Source organism: Schistocerca cancellata, chromosome 2 (genome assembly GCF_023864275.1).
Source record: "Schistocerca cancellata isolate TAMUIC-IGC-003103 chromosome 2, iqSchCanc2.1, whole genome shotgun sequence".
Lineage (NCBI taxonomy): Eukaryota > Metazoa > Arthropoda > Insecta > Orthoptera > Acrididae > Schistocerca > Schistocerca cancellata.
Window position 1 is genome coordinate 458,403,104 of NC_064627.1, and position 21,108 is coordinate 458,424,211.

At 44.6% G+C, this 21,108-nt stretch overlaps 1 long non-coding RNA gene across 1 annotated transcript in view; it reads left to right on the forward strand.

The window, feature by feature from the left end:
• Positions 1 to 21,108, forward strand: part of LOC126146181 (uncharacterized) — a 163,557-nt gene that overhangs the window by 31,518 nt on the left and 110,931 nt on the right. Inside the window, exon 2 of the long non-coding RNA XR_007529768.1 lies at positions 13,273 to 13,311. This is a non-coding gene — a long non-coding RNA (uncharacterized LOC126146181). The remainder of the gene's footprint in view (positions 1 to 13,272; positions 13,312 to 21,108) is intronic.

Consider the following 21,108-nt stretch of genomic DNA (forward strand, 5'->3'; position numbering starts at 1 on the left):
CATTAGTAAGTAGGATGTTTGGTTAGTTAGCTTGTCAGATGATTTGTTTGATAATTAAAGGTTGTGTGGCCCCATGACCACGAAACAAACAAAACTTACCCGAACCTGAAGAAAAAAATTAATATTTGGGTCAAAATTTTTAAAACTCTTAATTCCTCTCTCTTTGATCCCACACTATGAGGAGAGAGGGAGAGTCTGAGTTTCACCAAATCAAAATTTACGAAGTAACAAGTATTTTTTTATTTATCCGTAACTATTTTCCACGCAAAATGAGAACATGGATTTTCTTGAATTACAGCGCCAACTACCAAGAATAAAAACAAATGTTTAAGACAAAATGTACGTAGTTTTTTATGTAGAATCTGATTCTGCAATAAAAAATGGGGATTCCCATTCGAAATTTTAAAGTTTCCTCCCACCCTACCCCCAGGGGGCTGGGGTGGCGAGCTTACTTTGGCACCAGCAGATGTCCCCCTCGAAAATAAATACACATTTTTTCGTGTGAAGCTTATTTTTCGAGTTATTCTGCTTTTGTCAACTTAAAATTTACACCCTGTATAAGCGTAACGTTGCAAAGCCATGTGGAATGGAATGAGCATGTAAGGATTCTAGTATGGATGAAAGTGCGACCCATTGTTGCATAATGTTCGAGTGTTTGGGATCAGCACCATGTCGGATTATAGGAAGACACCGAAGAAATTCAGAGGTAGATTGCAAGATTTGTTACCGATAGGTTCGAACAACGTTTCAGTATTACAGTGATGCTTCGGGAACTGATATGAGAATTACCGCAGGAAGATGACGTTCTTTTCGACGAGGGCCATTGAGAAAATTTAGAGAATCGGCTTTGAAGCTGACTGGAGAACGATTCTACTGCCGACGATGTACATTTCGCGTAAGAACCACGAAGATAAGAGTAGAGAAGTTAGGGCTTGTACAGAGGTATATAGCCAGTTGTTTTTCCGTCGCTCCATTAGAAAGTGTCAGAGGAAAGGAAGTGACTTGTGCTGGTACAGGGTACCCTCCGCCACGTGCTATACATTGGCTTGCAGAGTATCTATATAGATGTAGAAATGTTTCCAAAAGAGAACGAGCTGGACAGAGCAGCAGTCAGACACCCTCTGCATCGAGGTAGGTCACAACAGCAGAGGAAACATGCGCTCTTCCGTAATCTTGTTGAAAGACATCACGAAGACCTCGAAGATATGGAACAATCACTTCCCTTAAAATTTTAAAAATGTAAAGCTGCTGTCCAAATTACGGGCTATGTGAACCAGAGGTGATCGTGCTGTGTACCAAATGGCACCCAATACCGTTACGCAACCAGTTCGGCGATGACCCACGCGAACTGGGAACGTTCGTTCATCTTGAAACGTCCCCTTAGAAAAATTAATGAATTACTGTGCTGATAAACCTCTTACGTTATTTAATTTTCAAACAGCTGAGGAGAACTGAACGTACTCAGACATTTCGCTGTTTACCTATTCTGATCAACACTATATTTTTAGCGCAACGCAGTCTGACTTTCAAAAATCCCTACAAAAGAATGGCCCTGACTAACATTAACCTATACGTTTCACAAATCACTTACCTCACCAAAAATCTTCGTTACTCGAACTACTGCAATACAGCGAGCGCCACTACTCCCAGCTAAATAAAAGATTCAAACTACGGAAGGCACTAACTACTGATAGGCATAGTTAGCAAATGAAAGACTTTAATAGAGAACAAACAATGTATTTACCTCAATAGTGTTCAAAAGTCATAATGTATATGGCAGTTCATGATATCCAGTCTAACAAATTTCAAAACTCCGCCATCTCTCTCCTCACATCCACCACTGCTGGCGGCTCACCTCCAACTGCGCAACGCTACGCGCTGTTCACATCCAGCTGCCCAACACTACAATGGCAGACAACAATGCAAACAGACTGTACACAGCACAGCCAGTGATTTTCATACAGAGCGCTACGTAACGTTGCCAATAAGAAAACATAAACAGCCTACTTACAATCTTAGAGCCTCCACACAAGGAAACGCCCACCGTGATGCTGTGCGCAGAACCTGGATACGACTGAAAAGTCGACGTGGTGTCACTCGTGTGTTCCTGTTTTCGTTGGCACACCTATGACGGACCGCCTCTCCGCTGCTGCAGTAAGGGAAGCCGCAACACTGGCCAACAGTCGGACTTCTGACAGCCAACGGTGCTCTGGACATTGTCGCATCCGTGTACATACTTATCTCGCTTCTAACAAGCCTATTTCCTGACTCAAGGTACGAGATACAGCTGTAATATTCTTCCGAGGCGAGTGAACAGTATAATCTGTTCTCCCGGGCCCTAGTCGCGTGGCCCGCTGGGATCCTGCGTGGTGTTGAGGGGGGCTCAACTGAGCGCATCGATTCCACGTTCGCGTTGGTTTCTGACCTGTGTAAACTGAAATGTCAGTCTCGATACTGGCGCTGTCGAATTCCAGCACGTGCTGACAGCCGCATCTTCTTCGTTCACGAGGCATAACGCAATCCTCTCAAAAACAGTTGACATATGTGAATTAGAAACCCTCTGTGTAATCATTCATATGTAGATGGCATTCTCGTCTGAACTGTTTATCGTCCACGCTTCATTTTCCTACAAGGCTGCATTCCACACAGACACGTTCAGGAAATACCTCCTAAGACTTAAATTTATTTTACTTGCGTGTCTGAAGGAACAGATGCTACTGACGATCGACAGCTGTATGAAATAATTTATTCGCTTACTGCGAATTCTTTGAAATCAACTGCATTAAGCATAGATACGATGAGCAGGAAATCCGGGACAGAGTCCCGGTCTGGCAAAAATTTTCATATCTCACTAATAGTTAGTTCATCCATACCTAATAAAGCATTTAGCGAATAAATTTCGAGTTTAAATTTATATTTAATGTTAATTAATCTGCTTTTTCAGAAACGCTTTTTCTACTATTGTCAGTTTTTATGTTGTATTCTCTCAACATGGGCCATCGTTAGTTATTTTGTTGCCCAAATAGCAAAACTCGTCTACTCCTTTTACTGTCTCATTTTCTAATCTAATTCCCTCAGCATTGCCTGATTTAATGTGACTACATTCCACTACCATTATTTTGCTTTTCTCTATGTTCATCTTAAACCGCTTTTCAAGATACTTTCCATTCAATTTCTACTAATCTCCCAAGTCTTTTGCTGTCTCTGACAGAATTATAATGCCATCAGCAAACCTCTAAATTTTTATTTCTTCTTCTACAACCTTAATTCCCTTTTCAAATATCTTCTTTTCTTTCGTTATTGCTTGCTCACTGTATACAGATTGAATAACAACGGGGAAAGGCTACAACTTCACGTCACTCCCTTCTCGACCACTGCCTCCCTTTCATATGCTTCATCTCTTATAATATCATCGTGTAACGATACAAATTGTAAATAAGTTATCGTATCCTGTATTTCATCCCTGATATCGTCATAATTTAAAAGAATATATTCCAGTCAACATTGCCACAAGCTTTCCCTGAGCGTACAGAGGCTATAAACGTTAATTTTGCCTTTCTTTAACCTACCTTTTAAGAAAAACCGCAGGGTCAGTATTACCTCGCGTGTTTCTACATTTCTCCGAAACCCAAATTGATTTTCCCCGAGGTGTCAGTATTTTGCAACCACGACTTACTAAACTGATGGTTCGGTAGTATTCACTTCACGCCTGTCAGTACTTGTCTTTATTCTAATATTGATTATTACATTCCTGTTGAAGTCCAAGAGTACTTCGCCTGCCTCATACTTTCGTTAGTAGTTGGAATAGTTTCTTCAGGACTGGCTCAACCAACTGACTAATTCTAAGGGAATGGGCCTTGTTTCGGTTTAGGTCTTCATATACACTCGCGCATCTTCCCTTATATAGATCCTTTATATATCCATTCCTTCTTTCAGCTTTCCCTTCTTTGCTTAGCAATAGCTTGTTATCTGAGCGCTTAACTTTCATACAGGCTCTTTTCTCCAAACTGCTCCTTAATTTCCCTGCTGGCAGCATCTATCTTTCTCCCAGTCATACATGCTTCCATAGCCTTCCAGTTCTCGTCCAGCAATTCCCATTTTTCGAGAAAAAAGAACAAAATAGTTTTTTTCCAGTTTGGAGCTTTTTGCTGAGGTGCTACTTACTTACTATCAATCGCTGTTGGAGCTGAGCCTTCACAAATTAAAAATCAAGTTCGAATTCCTAGTCTTGTTCAGCCGACATACAGTAATTATCAGATTATCAGTTATCAGGCAAAGCCACAAGACTGTGTGTGGGCATAACTGCGTTACTGGCCGTGTGCTTGCAGGAGCGCTGTCTCACAACCAAACGTGTTTCTCTTCCCTCGTTGCAGAATAGATCGGAAGTGATACATACGTACAAATCATCGCACACCTAGCGCTGACAATGGAGATTTTTTATCCCTTTCTGGTGAAATTCCAGATTTTATTTAACTGTCGGGAACTATCGAATTTTTTTTATTTTCCCTGATTCTCTGGTATCATGCATTATTTAGTGAATTCGGCGATTAATGCGGTTGACAACAGTTTCTCTTTGTTATGTTCTTCATACTGTAACACATGATAATCTTTTATTGACTCAAGAGGAGCAATAATTCGATATCTAGTTTTTGTCAGTTTAAAGTATTGATTCGATCGACCAGTGCTTGTTTCCAGACTTATCACATGCACAGAGCATGAGTGTCGGTAATAGGCTGCAGATATAATGCCTAGGCTTACGTGACCACAATCAGTTATCATGAAAATTTTTTGAGCGTAGAGCCGCATTACGTTTTAAAAAATATAGCTGTTCCCGACATTTCGACCACCAGTCGGTACAGAGGAACGCTCTGCAACGGCGACCAAAATTCCAATAATAGTTATATTTTTTACAGAACAATTCAGCTGTACACGCGCAAAAGTTTTGTGATATGATCGCAGGTTATTTAATTTATCGACTCAATGTACAAAAAAAAGTCGTTTTTACGAATCAGTTTCATCACACCATTTTTAAGCAACCATAAATAGTTTCCACTTGGAAAAAAAAATACATCATCTTATTGTCAGAGAGGATGGAACAGTAATGTTGTGCTCTGCTGAAAACTCTTTACTCCTTTATTTATTCAAACAGGTCTAATTTGCATTTGAATCACCTCTTCAGTCTAGTACACAGCATACAGTACTGTTTCTTTGCACTGACTAAAGCTATCGACACGTCGACAAAATGCCTAATGACGAAAGCGTTGAGTAGTCACTGGTACGCGGATATAATCTGTGAGAGAAAGCGGCGGTTTCTTCACTGGGTATACTCGGAACCGGATCCGCTTCATGCGTCACACACACGGGGCTGCGCGTCATTTGAGACAACGAAAACGAAATCTCGATGCATGTTAACGATAGTAGGAAAGTAAATTCTCTCGCAAGGACACAAGTCATGTCTGTAATTTGGAACTAATTTGCGAACTCTATGATCGTTGTGTTGTTCCAGAATTATAGTGTAATATTACTTCCACGTTAGTCGAAACTACGATAGTTCGGAATAAATTGGACAAAGGCAAAGAAGCGGCGGATCTCAGCACTGAAACTTCGAATGTGCAGAATATGCACTCATAAAAAACTAAACTAGGCACACTGAACCCGTACATGTAGCAGTTTCTTTCGCACTATGCCAGCGACGGCGCGCCACAGCATGGTCTCTCCCATCACACCGAAAACGCTGGGGTGGCACTCTGATCTATGAGTGCTTAGTCGTGTCCCTAACTCATCGCGGTTGGTCGGAAATGTGTCCAAGCAGCGCACGACTCGCGCCCCAGTTGTGCTTAATAAGAGTGAGTTCACGTGACCTGGGCGACCAAAAAAGTATTCTCATGTCCGTGTAGTATTCCTCACTGAATACTGACAATTCGGATGGTGTGGTACATCGCCTGCCTGATGGTGACGGTCACGTGCCGAGTGCTGTAGGCGAACAACAAAACGGCGCATGATCGGTCGTTGGTGAGGGACGATTGTGATCACACGAGGTCCCTTCCCATCGCGCTGAAACTGCTCGAGAATATCTCAGCCACCTGAACAGTTCTATTTCTATGGTGTGTAATATGCTGTCTGGCATTTATATACCATTTCGTTGGTTTGTACCGCCGCGTACCTTTCTCGAGTCATCCGCCCAAGCGACGAGTTTCCATGCCATGAGCGTTCGATGACAGCATTCCTGCACCCAGGCTTAACTTTGTGTGAGGCTGGGTGAGGAGAGGTACGAGCTTGAAACGGTCGCTTCTGAACCCCATAGTCACGAGTTTGTTTTGAGTGATGTAGATGTAGATACGGCTGATCACGGGCAATGGTCGTGTCGTCCGGCGTTGAACTGGAGGATGATTTCTCCACTCTGGCCCGACTGTCTGCTGTTTCACTGCACTCACAGTCTGCGGCGACACCGTCAACAAGTCGCTACCTACCACAGTTTCTACCGCACACGTAATATCAGTAAACCGTGTACTTTACTTCGTACAAAGGAGTGGATTTCACCACAAGATAGATATAAAGCATCGTCAGATGTCGAGTCAAGGTATGGGGACCTCCAAACTCCACTGAATCCGCTCTTCGCTACTGGCTCAAACTTAAACAACGCAATACCTTTCTGTACAAAAAAAAATGGACAGCAGCTAAAAATACTATTTCGCAATTTTAACTTTTTTACAAGATCATATTTGTTTTATCTTAATTTCTGCTAAATTTTGTTAGTTTGGTTAACCATTCGCATACCAAGTGCAACACGTATCGTAGCATTATTACTATTTTAAAAAATGTCTTCGAAGGCCGCGAGAGGATTGAAGGATTCATAACGACATAATTAGGACTCTTTTAACATCGCAGTCAGCATCAACAAGACATTTTGGCAATACCAGATGACTCTGGAGACGGTGATTTTCCGTGAATCAAGGTTCTCACGAAACACCCTTGACACGGTTCCGCGTGAAAAGAAGAGTCTCTGCCCGACCTTACTAGAGATGTCGGGTACCGACGACATGGACGCGACCCAATATGTCGATATGACGCGCCCAAATTACGTAACACGCCAAACTACTGCTCCCTTCTACACAGAAGTATACTTTTCCTGCTCTAAAGTATACTTTTGTCATATCCTCGAGCACAATATTAAGTGAAGCTTCGCAATAGATGTTAACAATGTGTGTCATGTGGCGCTCTCGGGCGTCAATGAGGGAGTCACTTTCGACGTTTCGATTTTATTTCGGTGGTTGACAACTTGCGCAGATTAAGTAACGAACTTTCGAACTCGAGTCCCATTACGATGCTACGATCACCGATCGGTCTGTGTCACTGTACTGTACTACTGCTGGGTGAGGCAACACTATTTCAATCCAAGCGTGTTGCAGTAACGGTTGTTAGTGTGTCTCGATGAAAAATTTTCAAGCGAGAAAACGCTTTCAAAAGAAACATTTGCTGACGACCACATCAGTCTCCTTACTATTTGTTTCCGTAAAGTAGCTGGAAGCTGTACATAAGAAAAATTATTGTTCTTGAAGGATGTATCTATTTTCTACGCATTCGTTGAGGAACGTGTTTTTTGTTGTCTTACTATTGTGTTTCATTTCGATGCAACGGGTAGTTTCAGATGTTCAGGAGTAGGTACAACATGGATGGGTGCGACTATAAATGAAAGGTTAATAAAGGTAAACATGGTAGTGATTTTCCATGCTGGTTTCAAAGGTGCTTTACAATGACGCTTAGTCGAAATTAGCTAATCGCACGATTAAATAAATATCGCATTACAGACTACTACGGACCATGTTTACGTTTGTGAAGCCTCTGGAGGCCGTGGGTCCCCACAAATACAAAATCATAAGCGAAATGATTATACAATCATTGGAAGTCATGGAGTCCGGCCATCGAGGAACAATTCTGCTTTTGTAACTCACTTGTCGTGAATTAATGACGGTTCTTCAACCCACTGTGGTCTTTTCATATGTTTCAATACATTCATCAGAAAACCAATTTCATTTTGTTTTCATTTATTTATTTAGTGTTATTGCATAGGAAAAGAAGAAAGAGATTACACTGATCGGATATAAGCCTGAGAGTTCTGTGATGTTATTCGTAAATAATGAAGTTAACTAATTTTTGGCATAGGAAGTAAATGATTTGCTTTAGTTTATTACCTGCAAGGTAAATAATCGATGAAAAATGATGTTTAGAAATTACCATACTCTTTCAGTCTACACTGTCTCGTCTTAGAGGTTTGTGTGACACATTTGCCATGTTTTTTCTTTTTAATCGCAGACAGACGTAAAGAGAGTGACGATAGTCACTGCATAACTACATCTTTAAGATACACCACGTTATTTTAACTTAGATTCGAACTCTGTGCCTTTCTTTTCTCGGTTAGTCTTGTTATCGAGTGGGACACCCACAGTCACAGCTTGAGATCTGACAACAAGGGCATTACGCGTGAAATCCAAGAATTCGATTCCCAATCCCGTGCCGGCACACAGTTCCAATCTGTCAGAAGATTTCAGCACGTGTTACTTTACTACTATCTTACTTTCTATTTTTACTGTTTACGGTTTCAATGCTTCTCTATTATTCGCTGGAGCTCTTACTGAAAATCAGAGAAATGGGAGAGACGCCATTCAAACTAAGAAATTTGTGTATATTTATTAGATCGTTACGTGTAGACTGGCGACAGAGCTTCTTCGTAAGATAGATAATCACTTTGTTTGCTTCTCTGGATCGTTATGGATACGCTAAGCTATCTAGCCTTGACGCTAATCGAGTAAATATAGTTTACCATGTTAGCCATGAGAGGGGGAGGGCGAACGTATTGAATTTGATGTGCATAGCACACTGAAACATAATGCACGATTATTTCCTGCATACTTCTGAAACTTCAATTCTCGCAGCCGTTGCTGAACTGCTTGTGAAAGTAAATTATTTCTTTCATTAAGCAGGAAAACCATAGTATTATTGTCAAAAATATTTACAGGATTCAAACGATCAAAGCAGCATGGCTAGAAAAGTGAGCAGCGATTCCAAAAAAAATGAGACAGAAATTTGTTTAAGAAACAAGATTATTGCAAAGAAAATGCTGATGGGACAAGTCCATATTCTCTGCAGCTACAAATTTAATAGTCATGAAACATATTTAGTGACTAAATAATTTTGAAACAAAACCCATTCTTCATTGTAGGGGCCATTCTATGAAGCGCAGAGCCATTAAAATTGCTACACCAAGAAGAAATGCAGATGATAGACGGGTATTCATTGGACAAATATATTATACTAGGACTGACATGTGATTACATTTTCACGCAATTTGGGTGCATAGATCCTATGAAATCAGTACCCACAACAACCACCTCTGGCCGTAATAACGGCCTTGATACGCCTGGGCATTGAGTCAAACAGAGCTTTGATGGCGTGTACAGGTACAGCAGCCCATGCAGCTACAACACGATACCACAGTTCAAGCGTAGTGACTGAGCCAGTTTCCCGGCCACCATTGACCAGACGTTTTCAATTGGTGGGAGATCTGGAGAATGTGCTGGCCAGGGCAGCAGTTGCACATTTTCTGTATCCAGAAAGGCCCGTACAGGACCTGCAACATTCGGTCGTGCATTAACCTGCTGAAATGAAGGGTTTCGCAGGAATCGAATGAAGGGTAGAGCCACGGGTCATAACACATCTGAAATGTAACGTCCACTCTTCGAAGTGCCGTCAATGCGAACAAGAGGTGACCGAGACGTGTAACCAATATCCCATACCATCACGCCGGGTGATACGCCAGTATGGCGATGACAAATACACGCTTCCAATGTGCGTTCACCGCGATGTCGCCAAACACGGATGCTGTAAACAGAGCCTGGATTCGTCTGAAAAAATGACGTTTTGCCATTCGTGCACCCAGGTTCGTCGTTGAGTACACCATCGCAGGCGCTCCTGTCTGTGAAGCAGCGTCAAGGGTAACGCAGCCATGGTCTCCGAGCTGATAGTCCATGCTGCTGCAAATGTCGTCGAACTGTTCGTGCAGATGGTTACTGCCTTGCAAACGTCCGCAACTGTTCACTCAGGGATCGAGACGTGGCTGCACGATCCGTTACAGCCATGTGGATAAGATGTGTCATCTCGACTGCTAGTAATACGAGGCCGTTGGGATCCAGTACGGCGTTCCGTATTACCCTGCTGAACCCACCGATTCCATATTCTGCTAACAGTCATTGGATCTCGACCAACGCGAGCAGCAGTGTCGCCATACGATAAACCGCAATCGCGATAGGCTACAATCCGACCTTTATCAAAGTCGGAAACGTGATGGTACGCATTTCTCCTCGTTACACGAGGCATCACAACAACGTTTCACCAGGCAACGCCTGTCAACTGCTGTTTGTGTATGAGAAATCGGTTGGAAACTATCGTTATGTCAGCACGTTGTAGGTGTCGCCACCGGCGCTATCCTTGTGTGAATGCTCTGAAAAGCTAATCATTTCGATATCACAGCATCTTCTTCCTGTCGGTTAAATTTCGCGTCTGTAACACGTCATCTTCGTGGTGTAGCAATTTTAATGGCCAGTAGTGTGTGAATTAACAGCAGAAATTACTATTACAATGGCTCACTGAGGCCGGAACCGCTTGAGCTGTGTAAATAAAGTCAAAAAGTAACTACGTAAGGAATTTTTCTGTTCAAAATGATTTTGTTACTCTGCATATTTAGTTTTAGCGAGTGAGAGGCCCTGTTTCTTCAAAGGCCTTGATGCGCTACACTAATTGCAGAGCGACGTAACCCTCAGCATCGCAAAACGCGTCCCCGTACAGTGTACAGCAGGGAAGTTTTTCACAGGTGCGCGCTGCCGCCGTGTGCATGCATTGCTTACGTCAACCGGAGAGCCTCAGCGCCGAAGGTCAAGGCGACTGGTAGAGGAGCCGAGCCACGCTGCGGCTGCCGACCACTTGCGGGCTGGCGCATCCGCCTTGTGCAGCCGCCGTGCAGCCGCGATGGCTCCATACACACACCGCTCACGTCCGCTTGCCATGCTCAGCGGTTACCAACGCGCGCCTCATTCAAAAGGCAGCTTGTAGCGATGCCTCGTGAGATGAGTACGAAGCTTTATGATCGTATAGGGCGTAGGCAAAAGTTGCTGGACGGTGGGATGGATGCACTGTCTAATCAAAGGCATCTGGGGACACACCCCTATCTAATGCGGAATCGAGCACTAGATGCCACGAGAGGCTGACCTACCTCTTGAAAGGGGGTGGGGAGACTTGCTTTGTCAGCACAGAAGCAGTAATAACAGGATTGGTCGCTCAGCAGAGTCAGTAACGTGGACCAGTCGTTAGATGTCACCAGAGTAACAAATCTCTCACGAAGATTTCAATCCTGTCAAAGCTGACCAAGTCGACTACTGGTGATGTGATTGTGAACTGTAAACGGGAGGGAACAACCACGGCAAAACCGAGGCCAGGCTGACCGCATATTTTGGTGGACAGGGACCGTCGAACATTACTGACGGTGGCCGTATAGAATCACTTTACATCAGCACAAAGATTCACTCGTGAATTCCAAAATGCTACCACCAGTCCAGCTGGCACAGGAGGGACTTAAGAAGAATGGCGTACAGTGGTTGAACAGTCCTCATAAACCATGCATTTCTGCAGCCAGAGCTAAGCGAAGCTTGAGGTGGTGTAAAAAGCGACGGCACTGGACTGTGGATGACTGAAAACGAGTGATTTGGTGTGATTAATCAGAGGCATCAAGGGATCACCAATTTAGTATTGGAGGGCAGCGTGGAGGGTAAAAGTCGTAGAGGGAGACCAAGAGATGAATACACTAAGCAGATTCAGAAGGATGTAGGCTGCAGTACTTACTGGGAGATGAAGCAGCTTGCACATGATAGATTAGCATGGAGAGCTGCATCAAGCCAGTCTCAGGACTGTGGCAATACAATGGAAGGGTCTGAGTTCGGGGAACGCATGCACTACGTTACCTGCTGTCATTTGTAGTACCAACACTGAAGGAGGTAGTGTTACGATATGGTTTTTTTTCGTGGTTATGGTGCTATCCCCTTACTGCGATTAAGAAAACGCTAAACACGAAAGGGTACAAACACATTTTACAGCATAGTGAACAGCGTGCGATAGGGGAAACAGTTCAGAGACAATGATTGTATCACAGTGGCAGTGCACCCAATCACAAAGTATTTTCTGTGAGGCATCAGGGGTGCACTCAGCCTCGTGATGCCAATTGAGGAGCTACTCTACCGAATAGTAGCGGCTCCGGTCAAACAAAACCATCATAATGACTGGGAGAGCGGTGTGCTGACCACATGCCCCTCCTATCCGCATCCTCATCTGAGGATGACACGGCGGTAGGATGGCCCGACGGGCCACTTGTGTCCTGAAGACGGAATGCTTTGTGAGGCAATAGTTTATTGACAACATTCCTGAAATGGGCTGGGCTCCCAAGAGCTCTTATCTGAACTCTATGGAAAACATTTGGGATGTGTTAGAACATGTATCTCGCTCCAGACGCCTGCGTCCAACTTCTCTAATTTCTTTAATTCTGGCTAATCAGAAACTCGCATTCAGACACCTCACTGAAAGTGTTCCTTGCAGAGTATAAGACATCATAAAGTCGAAGGCTGGCTATAGCCTATGTAAATGGCCACTGATGTGTGTACGGATACTTTTGATCACGTAGCGTATATGGATTTCTGGTAACATAGATTTTGAATGGCGTATTTCTCTGCAAACATTACAGAACCAGTGAGACTACAAAACGTTTCTGTTAACTTGATGGACGTTCTGTCCTCTTGAATACTGTGTTGTGAGGCCTGAAAGAGAATGGCCAGAACAGAAAAGAGTGACTCGCCTTTTTCATTAAAAATAATTTGGTAACCATACCTGTTGACGACATTTAATAATTAAAAACGACATTTATATAATCTGTAATGTAATGGAGCTTAATTACTTTGACCGACACTATGTTTTAACAATTTCAATTTTCATTTTTATCTTACATTGTATTGCCGGCCGTTGTGGCCGAACGGTTCTAGGCGCTTCAATCTGGAACCGCACGACCGCTACGGTCGCAGGTTCGAATTCTGCCTCGGGCACGGATGTTTGTGATGTCCTTAGGTTAGTTAGGTTTAAGTGGTCCTAAGTTGTAGGGGAGTGCTCAGAGCCATTTGAACCATTTTGTACATTGTATTATTCAAGTGCTTATTGGTGTGTTCTTTTCTTTTTCAGCGCATGCCGTCGGCTCCAACAGCTTCCTGAAGAATACTGGTAAGATATTTAAAACACAAAGTTCTCGTAAAACAATTATTTGTACAGTGGATTTATACGACCAGCAACACTACAGAATCACGTCATCTTATAATCCGCTTCGCCGGTCAATGAGGCTACAAAACACGAAAATTAAGTAACGGAACTAATAGAGGAAAGTTACGAAAAGGAATGCGTTGCTATTGTTCGTTCGTGAAGTACAAATAATCTCGTTGTAATGTTAAAATTGAGTCTGGTTATTAGCACCATTTCATCATTTTCGAACTTAGACAATAAACTTAGCCGGTCGGAGTGGCCGTGCGGTTCTAGGCGCTGCAGTCTGGAGCCGAGCGACCGCTACGATTGCAGGTTCGAATCCTGCCTCGGGCATGGATGTGTTTGATGTCCGTAGGTTAGTTAGGTTTAATTAGTTCTAAGTTCTAGGCGACTGTTGGCCTCATAAGTTAAGTCGCATAGTGCTCAGAGCCATTTGAACCAATAAACTTAACGATCCCAGATTGCGATAATCGATGCAGTCGCTAAGATATTATACTGTTATTGTTCGTCCCATCGTCTTGATTAAATTTTCGCGCAGTTACCTGCATATTAATACTGGGACAGTTTCTACTAGAAGCACCACTACATGAGACACCACTGACAGAACAGGAAGACGGGAAGGAACCCGCGAAATAAGAGCGTGTACAGCGGCAGTCCGGTTGGTTCCTGTCCTTCAGACGGGAATTTCTCGAAATCTGTGTACGCTCGGCAACTTTCTGAATCGAGAACTGATAAGCTGGTCCGACCGAAATATAGACAAGATTTGCCGAAAAACACAGAACTAAGTTACTTTCTCCCGAGATAGACATGAGTTTCGCCAACCATCACATTCAAAACCGGTAACGGTAGAACCCTAGGACTTTACCCTTTGCTAAGGCTGATCTTCGAATTCATAGAATGTGCAGAATAATCTCGTTGGATGAGGTTGTCAATTTCCTGCAGACACTAAATGTCGATACTACATTTTATTATAAATTTCGTTTTCTTCCCACACTTGTTAACATGTAAAGTACCTCGATGTCTGTTTGAACACCTTAATGGTTAACTAGTTCTGGAAATAGGCCGACTGGAGATTAAATGACTTTGTCTTCCGACCAGAAAACCCGTTTACTCTGGCATTTACGGACAGACACACAATTTAATTTGCAGTGTTTCTTACACAGCATCGTCACGGTCGTTTCTAAAACGCGATTTAAACATCAAATGTTACAATGAGAAAACAGTGGAGATAGTCACAGTTTCGTCGCCGAAAACTAGTTGATGGGCTAAGGCTTTCTTGAGGAGGCAACTTAACAGAATTTAACTGAGATAACAGGAAACGATTTGCTGGCCGTGTTTACGTGTGAGACTAAATGCCAATGAAGTTCCGAATAAAATAATAGTTCATTCAGAGAAATTGAAGCTAGCAACCATAGTTTTCTCATTGTTCTGTTCTCATTCAACCACGGAATTTTTATACTGTCACGTATAAAATAATGTCATCGGTTTAAGTACGAGACATGTATATAGTGTATTGAAAGTGTTTGATCAAACATCTCGGGGTAAGAGCACGTCATGAGGAACACATCAAGTCAAAGAAAAAAGGTGTGCCTATGCTTCCTGGCTACTCTGAGCGTCCTTTTGTATGGGTTATGCCCCTGCGAGACGGCATGGTGTAGGCAGTCTGTCGCATGCGTATGTAATGGGTTTTGCCTACAGTCTGGTCATCTGCTCTAAGTGAAAAGGGCTAGGGCGAGCAAAATTAAAGTTACTGATTCACTTCTGAAACATTGGTCGCCACTTTAGAGGAATTCTTAAGATTGTCTTGTTGAAAACGACTCTTATCAATTCACTGGGATAGGTAGTACACAGCACACCTGGTTGGTAGACGCTGCTAGTTTGGTGAAATCTCGTCCTCTCAGGTCCGGCGAGTACTGAAGGACACGTAGTGTCGCTAGGAAGCGTTAGTGAACATTTCCTCTGTTACAAAATTTGTTCCAGATGGCTGGTTTATCACCCTAAACGTTTCACAGAAAGAGTTTAAAACACCTTCTATTTATCGTTAAATGACCATTAATAAATTCTCTTCTGTTTGCTGTAGTACAGTCGGAAATCATATAAAGCTGATGGTCCAAAGTCTCATTTCAAGGAATTCATGCCGAGGTTCGGTCTCGCAGCTGATAAAATCAAATGGCTCTGAGCACTATGGGACTTAACATCTGAGGTCATCAGTCCCCTAGAATTTAGAACTACTTAAACCTAACTAACCTAAGGACATCACACACGTCCATGCCCGAGGCAGGATTCGAACCTGCGACCGTAGCGGTCGCTCGGTTCCAGACTGAAGCGCCTAGAACCACTCGGCCACAACGGCCGGCGCAGCTGAATATTTCGTGTGCAGTGACAACGCGCTTGAGAGTACACTTTTCACATAGTTATGACAAAGTCCAAGCTACCAAAAATTGCAGATGACAGACGGCAGCAGAATATTAGCTGTAATGAAGACGGCAGAGACCTACATGAACACCAGTATGTGCTACTTAGAAAGCAAATAAAACCACTGATGACGGTGAAACTTCCATGAAACTAGTGCGAGTGAAAGAGCAGAAAAATAATGCTTGCTCCAGGCAGAACTCTTTTCCAAAACACATTCATTTCCCGGCTCTGTTGTCAGGGGGGAACAGGGCAAGCAGAGAAGACTTCGCCGAATGGGCTACTACTTCGGGAACTTTTACATTGAACACAGCTATGTCCGTATCGCAGTACCACCGACGAAACAGGCGTCGGCGCGGGATATATATCATGTCCTACAGCAGAGGCGCCCACCAAACATCGTGGAGACCAAAAGCCCTCAGGTTAATTGGAAGGTGGTGTGGAAGACGATTCACGCGATTCCACTGGACACAGCCGTCCGATCCACATGGTACATCACAGTCAATGGTAAACAGATCACCCGATCACGCCTCCACAAGATAAACATGGCGGAATCGCCTCTCTGCGTAGACTGCGGGATACCAGACACGGACGAACACCGTCTCACATGTGGCACGGCAGAAGACGTATGGCGCTTGGCGCGACAAATTTTGTCGTATTTTCTACGAGTGACTCCGGAACACATTACACCCCGGTTTCTACTATTTCCGGATCAACAGTATTTCCCGCGCGCCAAGACCAACGCTGTCACGTGGATCCGTGCGCATGCGGTACACTACTTATTTCACGATGGACCTAAAGATGTATTAGACTTTTGGAACTACCTACAAGAACGTCATTGCAAGATCGTACGGAACCCAAAATACAGACAGTATTTTTCTAATTACTTAGGGAGTGCCCTACGCGACCCTCCACGCAGCTGGATCATCAACAGGTAGGAGAAGATACCCATTGAGTGAGCTGACATGACTAAGTTCGATTCTCGGTGGAACAACATGATATACGTGAAGACGTACCTGGATGATGAAGCGTAAGGAGAGTAGCGACACACCCTTCTGCATCCTGTATGAAGCACTTTTTTTTCGTTTTCCCCATATACATTACCTCGGTGTAGTAACGTGCCGAGATATTGTTTTCTTTTTCTCAGAGCACGATGTATTAAAAACAGTAAATAAAAATAAAGAAATCAATAATAATTCCCACAAAAGATTTCCCCTTCCCATCCCTGATTCCTTGACGGACGAGAGGGACACTGCGACCAGGCCTCTGGTTACGACCCCTGATCGCTCTACCTTCCCCGCCCTCCCCCACCTCCTTAAAAAAAATGGGAGAGAAAGGGGGGAAGACGAAGGAAGACCAGTGGGCATTTTCTTTTTTAGCAGCGACTAGATGAGTCATTCATTGGAGAAGAGAAGTCAGTATAAGCTACGTTGGCTGTAAGAATAGCCACCGGAACAATGGGCACTGCAGTGCGGTCGGTGAGTCACGCCGGTAGGAAGGAGAGGACCGCCCGCGCGCGCGCGACACGGGGAGACGCGTGTCCGGTTTGCGGGATCAGCGGCGACGGCGGCCTACAAACGGCTGCGCCCGCCCAGCCAGCCAGCGCTGCCCGCGAGCTTACGGGAATCGGAGCGCGGCGCGCAGTTACAGGGTGGGCGCCTGCAGCACTGCGCAGACCCACTGCAGGCGGGGCGACACGGAGCCCCCTAACGGTACGCCTGTACAGTGTGGCACCTCGTTCGCCGTAAACATCCGCCTACTTCCGGCCGACACGGAAATTTGCGAGCGGTACCCAATGGGGTCAAGCACGCAGGTTCAGCTGGAGTTCCTGGTCGTTTAAGGTTCAGTGCCTTAAAGGAATAAAAGCTGAAGAGGTACTAAAAACTCCTTTAATTGAAGAAGCTCGCTTTTCTGCCATTAGTACTGAGTTCAATATTTTGCGCTAATTTCCGTCTTTCATAGCGGTATTATCTTCGACTCCGGTTGTTCAATTTGACGTTCCGACCGACCGAGGTGGCCAAGTGCTTAAGAGGGGGGTAGGGCGTCAAATGGGCCGACTTGGAGCAGGAGAGGCACCACAGGACATTTTAATTCCCAGTGCCTATACTTTTACAAATAAATTCATAAAGCTTTGTCAGCACGATCAGGAAGGATTCAAGATTCACACTCTTAACAGTGGAAGTTCAACAACATAACAAAATAATTTTATTTTAGATATGAAAGTTCATCATTTTCTCACTTACTGTTGGCTGCATTTGTTGCTATACGTACATTTTTCTTCACAAGTAAGAGAGATTCTTTGATGAGTTTTGCACAGCATACAAACCATACTTACAGGTGTATGAAACTCTAGAATTTTCAAGTCTATTAAAAACTATGGTAAAAATTGAGATAATTAATTACAAAATTTGATTTTTTTCTGAACATAAAGCTTAAAATAGACAGCTCATTCATTTTTTATAAATTAAATAGATTCTAGAGTTTCAGACACCTGTAAGTATGGTTTGTATACTGCGCAAAAGTCATCGAACAGCCTCTCTTACTTATGAAGAAAAGTGTACCTATAGCAACAAATGAAGCCAATAGTAAGTGAAAAAATGATGAAATTTCACATGTAAAAAAAATATTTTGTTATGTTTTTGAACTTCCGCTGCTATGAGTGTGGATCCTGAATCCTTCCTGGTCATGCTGACAAAGTTTTACAAATTTACTTGTAAAAGTATAGACAGTGGAAAAAATGTCCTGTGGTGCCTCTCCTGCACCAAGTTGGCCCGTTTGACGTTCTACCCCCCTTAAAGCCACTTTTACGCTATCGAATTTCGTGCCTCAATTCACTACTCGAAACAAGCGTGTCTGCTGCAGCGCCCCTGTACTGAGACTCGTCTGTAGCACGTCCGATTTAATTCCATCTCTCTCGTCGAAGGGACGTTTAAATGGTCATCTCTCTTCCTTCCATTCGACGCGGCCGGCAGAAATGCGCCTCCGATCGTCCGCGGAGTAAGGAATGAAAGTGAAAGTGTGAGGGAGTATATCATGCGTTTGTTGGCTAAGTGTAAGGTCAACGTCTCCGTATGTGAGATCCAATTGTGGCAAGACAACTCCCACTGGGATTTGACACAGAAACTGTAACGCATTCGAGTACGTTTGCTCGAGTACTATATATATATACACTCCTGGAAATTGAAATAAGAACACCGTGAATTCATTGTCCCAGGAAGGGGAAACTTTATTGACACATTCCTGGGGTCAGATACATCACATGATCACACTGACAGAACCACAGGCACATAGACACAGGCAACAGAGCATGCACAATGTCGGCACTAGTACAGTGTATATCCACCTTTCGCAGCAATGCAGGCTGCTATTCGCCCATGGAGACGATCGTAGAGATGCTGGATGTAGTCCTGTGGAACGGCTTGCCATGCCATTTCCACCTGGCGCCTCAGTTGGACCAGCGTTCGTGCTGGACGTGCAGACCGCGTGAGACGACGCTTCATCCAGTCCCAAACATGCTCAATGGGGGACAGATCCGGAGATCTTGCTGGCAAGGGTAGTTGACTTACACCTTCTAGAGCACGTTGGGTGGCACGGGATACATGCGGACGTGCATTGTCCTGTTGGAACAGCAAGTTCCCTTGCCGGTCTAGGAATGGTAGAACGATGGGTTCGATGACGGTTTGGATGTACCGTGCACTATTCAGTGTCCCCTCGACGATCACCAGTGGTGTACGGCCAGTGTAGGAGATCGCTCCCCACACCATGATGCCGGGTGTTGGCCCTGTGTGCCTCGGTCGTATGCAGTCCTGATTGTGGCGCTCACCTGCACGGCGCCAAACACGCATACGACCATCATTGGCACCAAGGCAGAAGCGACTCTCATCGCTGAAGACGACACGTCTCCATTCGTCCCTCCATTCACGCCTGTCGCGACACCACTGGAGGCGGGCTGCACGATGTTGGGGCGTGAGCGGAAGACGGCCTAACGGTGTGCGGGACCGTAGCCCAGCTTCATGGAGACGGTTGCGAATGGTCCTCGCCGATACCCCAGGAGCAACAGTGTCCCTAATTTGCTGGGAAGTGGCGGTGCGGTCCCCTACGGCACTGCGTAGGATCCTACGGTCTTGGCGTGCATCCGTGCGTCGCTGCGGTCCGGTCCCAGGTCGACGGGCACGTGCACCTTCCGTCGACCACTGGTGACAACATCGATGTACTGTGGAGACCTCACGCCCCACGTGTTGAGCAATTCGGCAGTACGTCCACCCGGCCTCCCGCATGCCCACTATACGCCCTCGCTCAAAGTCCGTCAACTGCACATACGGTTCACGTCCACGCTGTCGCGGCATGCTACCAGTGTTAAAGACTGCGATGGAGATCCGTATGCCACGGCAAACTGGCTGACACTGACGGCGGCGGTGCACAAATGCTGCGCAGCTAGCGCCATTCGACGGCCAACACCGCGGTTCCTGGTGTGTCCGCTGTGCCGTGCGTGTGATCATTGCTTGTACAGCCCTCTCGCAGTGTCCAGAGCAAGTATGGTGGGTCTGACACACCGGTGTCAATGTGTTCTTTTTTCCATTTCCAGGAGTGTATATATAATATGATTTTGCTACGTCCAAGAGGTCCCCGTTACTCGGCGAGTGCTAGTCTTGCCACGGTAAACGTACCAGTAATTACTGGTTACTTCCGTCATTCCGGAAGGTAGTATTTTTCACTACGTTACAACGCAAACTGCTCAACATCTGGCCTTCGCTTTACCTGCCCAGCCACTCAAGGCCATGTGGGTCTCGCCGAGATTTCTCACACTGGCCCTGCAAACCAGCGAACCCCTGTGCTGCGGATTCTCACAATACAGAAATGCTGCTTGGCTGAAAGTCTATAACAAAAAGGAGGAAGGAAGGAGGCGGTCCACATAAGTCACAGCCCGCCGCTTTGTTGACCAGAAGAACATTTATCTCCACAAAAGAAAGGGTCGCTTGACCCTGGACGCCGGACGCAGCAGGTAGCCGTGTGCCTGTGCCGCGGCAGCAGCGTCGAAAACAGGCAGGTTTCCCCTAAACGTAGCAAGAAAATTCCAAAATGTGGTAGGCTGTGCTGTGCTGTCGGTGAGTCACCAGAGTCTGTTTACTTTTATTTTCGTTCGTTATAAGATAACATTTGCTGCTGCCAGTCACAATTTTTCTTTATTTCTTTTCTGGGCGACGCCTATCCGGAATTAATACCCATTACCAAGTAGTCTTATCCATTCAGTTTTCTACAAATTTTTAGACTTTTTAGTGAAAAATTATTTTTGTTCTTATTAATGAATTTTTGTATTTCTGCATACGATTCCTCGTCTCGTCGTCCAAG